Consider the following 4,963-nt stretch of genomic DNA (forward strand, 5'->3'; position numbering starts at 1 on the left):
TTATAAGTTTCGTGTTGAATGAGTGCATCAGAGGCACTATATTTGTGGGGGAGCTTGGCACCGATTTGGGAAGAGGGTGTGAGCGAGTACACGGACTTCCATTTGGGTTGATTTGATCGCATCGGGTGCAGCAGAGATACGATTTGCGAGGGAGATTACGTATTGTGCTGGAGGGGCACTTCACGACTGGAGAGCTCGAAGAGCAGGAGGTCGGTCTAGGGTTGTGTGATACTAAGAGAGAGTATTGGGCACCGCATACACCTCGATCCTTCTTGTATGAGTTGACGAGGACGTCAACAGATTGAGTGGGGGAGAGTGTCACTGACTGCACCTTGGGCTAGATGGTCGGCAGTGACTTGTGGAGGACGTGCGGGCGGCTAGGGGATGCCGGCCAACACGCAAGGGCGCAAATGGTTTTTGAGCAGAGACTTTTACCGATTGGAGATAGCAATACTGTTCATATGGGAACTTCCCTGATGTGTGGGGATGTTGTCCGCCAAGTATGAAGTCATTTGAGGATGTTTGGCCATGGGCCTAGTACAACTATAGCTAGTGCCTGACCTCATCAGCCAGCCATACCGGTCTCGTCAGTTGAGCCTTAGCGATGACGAACTTCTTTGGATGAAGTTGCCCACCTACACACGAATAATAATTTTTTTTTATCAATAATTAACCAAAAGTAGAAAAAATATAACTAGTTAATAAGTATTGCATGTATCTTAATTGACCAAAAAGGGTTCGAGTTGTTATATGGTCAAAATATTTCAAATATCACTGAAAATTCGAGAGAGATTGAGGAAAAAGAGAAAGAGTATAAGAATAAAATATATATATATATAAGAAAATTTAAAATGGGCATTTGAATGATGTTTGGAACTCCGAAAATAGCTGTTGCATCACATTTAGGAACGGATACTAGAACACGTTTAGGAACGACAAAGTAGTCGTTAAAATTTAGCCATTGTAACATATTGGAACGTGTATTATAATACAACATTAATGGTCTACTAAGACCATTCTAAATTGTAGCTCACGTTTGAACGGTACTTGGAACCCATACTATTTTTAACAAATATCATATTTAGAAACATGTATTGTAATACAAGTATTTCTAAGTACTTAAACTGTCTCAAATTGTAACTTATTTTGAAATGATTTTTTCCACAATCCCATATTTCAATGGATTTTGTGTTGGAATGGGATATAAAAAGCCAATTGGATTGGTTTTTTGCCATTCGCTAATCTTTATTGAAAAATATTGAATTGATTTTATATTACCACTTCAACTTATGCGTCCCAGGTTGATCCACTCGCATTCTCGTTGCTTTGAGAAGATGGATGTGCCAAATTGTTTATGAAGGAGAAGATGTATACCCCAATATAAAGAAAGGTTGGTCTTATAGTGATTACATTTTATTGTATTGCGATATGCTAGTTAACTGTATTTTTACATCAAACATTTTTCATTCTTGGGCCCAGAGAAGGTTATATGCAATTACAATGGTATCAAGCATCATTCGGAAGCCTATCTGTCGATGTTTTAGGTGTCAGCAATAGTTTAAGGGTTATATAAGCAACATTAATACTTAGCTTTTAACTTGATATAGTGTTGATATCACTATGAAATTGCAAGCTTCTTTGTTATCTTCATTTCTTATTATAGTTTTTTATCTAGGTAAAGATTTTTGTTCATTTCGATAAAGAGAAATGAACTTCTCAAATCCAATGCTAAATTGGCTAACTTGACTAAAAAAGGAAGCAAATTGCAAAAACAACCATGGAACTCATTCCGAAGTTCTATGAGATATCGAAGCGAACTCAAGATTGAATTAAAAAATGCATGGTTCTGGATTAAAGTGTTAGGTCAGAAGTTGAGCTATTCTATACTAAAGGAGAACTTTCACTTTTCAGCTGATTTGTTGAAACTCGAACTTCATCTTCTAGATCATTTCTACTTGCCATGGCTTCCTAATGCAGCAGAGATGAAGATCAAGTTGCTATTGGTCCTGGCGTTGCTGTTGATCTGTTGGACAACGGATAGGAGTAGTCGCATTTTGTATTCCAGGAACAAGACGTGTTCACGTTTTTCTTTAGTGTTTTAGCCTCATTGTACAGTCAGCGCTTAGGTCATTTATTCACTACGCTATTGGGCCACGTTGGCTGATTAGTTGGTTGCTTGTTAGTTAGACGGTTTGGAGGTAACTCTGTTCATTTAAACAAACTTCTTCTTCTTTTTTGGTTGTAACAAAACTTCAGAATAGCATTGGAACTTATGCCTTTGATTGGTGATTTCTCTAAACAAGTTTTGAAATTTACTACTTCTTCGAATTGTAAATTCTACATGGTATTAGAGCCTTCATCTTGAAGGTCTCTTGATACGACTTTCTTGTGATCTTATTTCTGTAAATTGATGCGATTAGGAGCCAAGTTATGGTGGATTCGCAAACACTGAAAACCGATCAGTATGAAAGGGAAGTTTTCTATCTTCATCCCTCAGATAATTCGAGCTTTGTGCTTGCTTCTTTACCTCTGAACGGCTCTAACTATCTAACCTGGAGTAGAGCAGTTCATGTTGCTCTTGGATGCAAGATGAAGCTTGCGTTTATCGATGGAACGTTTCCTCAACAGGCAATACGATCTGCTCTGTTTGAACAATGGCAGAGAGCAGACCTCATGGTTACTTCGTGGCTATGGAATTTGATTTCTAAAGAAATCGTAGAAGGCTTTATGTATGTGAGCTCTTCTCGTGACCTTTGGCTGGAGATGGAGGGGAGATATGGACGTAGCACTGGTCCCACAATCTATCAGTTACAGCGGGAGACATGATATTAACCAGTTACTTGACGAAGCTAACGAAATTGTGGAATGAACTTTTTTTGCCTAGCACCATCACCTAAGTGTACTTGTGGAGGGTGCTCTTGTGGTATAAACAAAGCAATTACAGAAACGTATATTGCCACGCAACTTATGCAGTTTCTCGTGGAGCTCCATGAGAGCTTTGACAAGGGGAAAAGCCAACTACTCATGATGGACCCATTGCCTAACCTGGAGAAGGCCTTCTCCATGATTTTCGCTGTGGAGCAGCAACGTAATGTGTAGATGCACCTTGCTACTAATGCCAACAATACAGCATACGAGGTGGCTTTAAGAGACAACAGGGGCTCACAAAGGTAAGTATAGAGGCACAGAACATCACTGGAGAAAGATAAGCAAGGGATGGTTTGTCCTCATTATCATAAACAAGGACGTTTAAGGGAGACTTGCTTTCAAATACATTGCATGCCTGAATGGTATAAAGCACTAAAATAGAGGAAGAAACAACCTGGTGGAACCTACAACTTTACAGGAAACATAGACACTAAAGAGATGAACAAAACAAATGTGGTATCAACTAAGGTAGATGCACAAACGGATGTTTCCAGTATGATGGCAGAATTACTGAAGCTCATGAGGAATAAACAGACGCCATCAGATCTTATTTCCAACATCGTGAACTACATTCCATGTGACGAGGAATTTGCAGGTAACACCTTCATTTTTAAAACACTTGGAATGGGTGATTGGATAATTGATTCTAGCTCTACATACCATATATGTGCGCATTTATCGAATTTTGAGTCTTATTCTGCCCCTACTCATGCACACTACATCCATTTTCCTGATGGATCAAAGAAGGCAACTTCTTATGTTGGAACGATGAGATTAACAAATGACATTAAGCTTGAGTCAGTGCTTTACATCCCAAACTTCTCTGTCAACCTTCTTTCTGTGAGTCAACTTTGCAATGGAAGTAACTACAGTTGTACGTTCAATAAGTTTGGATGCGTGTTGCAGGACCAGGTGACTAAGAGGGTGCTGGTTAAGGGAATGCTACACAAGAGATTCTACAAAGTGAAGGCCTCTGTTTCTGGATATTCGACTGCCTCCACCAAGTTTTTTCCTACTTCTTGTACTGCATTTTCTGAATGTAATGATACTCTCCGGCATGCCAAATTGGGGTATGCCTCTACGGCAGCTATCAAGCATATTCAAGAATGTAAACTCTCGAGTGATTCACTAGAAATGAAGTGTGAAGCTTGTCCTAAGGCCAAATAGTCCAGAATTTCTTTTAAGTGCAGTGACTCACACACTACTTCACCTTTTGAACTGGTACATTTGGATGTTTGGGGTCCATACAAGACATCTACCTTGACAAGTTGCAATTATGTCTTGACTGTCTTGGATGACTATAGTAGATCATTCTGGACCTATCTTCTCAAACAAAAGGATCAAGTGGTTTCTGCTTTACATGCATTTACAACTATGGTTGAAACACAATTTTCAGCTAAGGTTAAGGTGATTTGTTCGGATAATGGATCCGAGTTCTTGAATGTACACAGTCAAAATCTGTGTCCAAAGCAGGAATTATACATCAAACATCTTGTGTCTACACTCCTCAATAAAACGGGAGAATTGAGAGAAAACATAGACAATTACTCAACATTGCCAGAGCATTAATGTTCGAAGCTACTCTTCCCCTTCGATTTTCGAACGAATCAATACTGACTGCAACCTATATTATTAATAGAACTCCCACACACATTCTACATTGGCGTAATCCTTTTGAAATGTTGTTTGGTATTGTGCCTACATACAGTCATCTTAAAATTTTTGGATGTCTCTGTTTTGCTATGAACACCAACCCACAAAAATCTAAGTTTCAAAAAAGAGCTCACAGATGTATATTTCTTGGTTATTCACTAACACGGAAGGGGTACAAAGTGTACGATTTAGAGGATCACACTTTCTTTGAATCCAGAGATGTTATCTTCCATGAATTGGTCTTCCCTTTTGCCCAAGAACAGGCTCCAGAGTCCCTTGACTGTCCTCTTCCAACAATTGCAGCTGGGGTTAGTTACAGGGACGCTCAGGATATTGCTTCCAGTCCAATTGCGTCTGCAGATCCACTTGATTCGATACCTGT

This window comes from Sesamum indicum, linkage group LG1 (genome assembly GCF_000512975.1).
Source record: "Sesamum indicum cultivar Zhongzhi No. 13 linkage group LG1, S_indicum_v1.0, whole genome shotgun sequence".
Classification (NCBI taxonomy): domain Eukaryota; kingdom Viridiplantae; phylum Streptophyta; class Magnoliopsida; order Lamiales; family Pedaliaceae; genus Sesamum; species Sesamum indicum.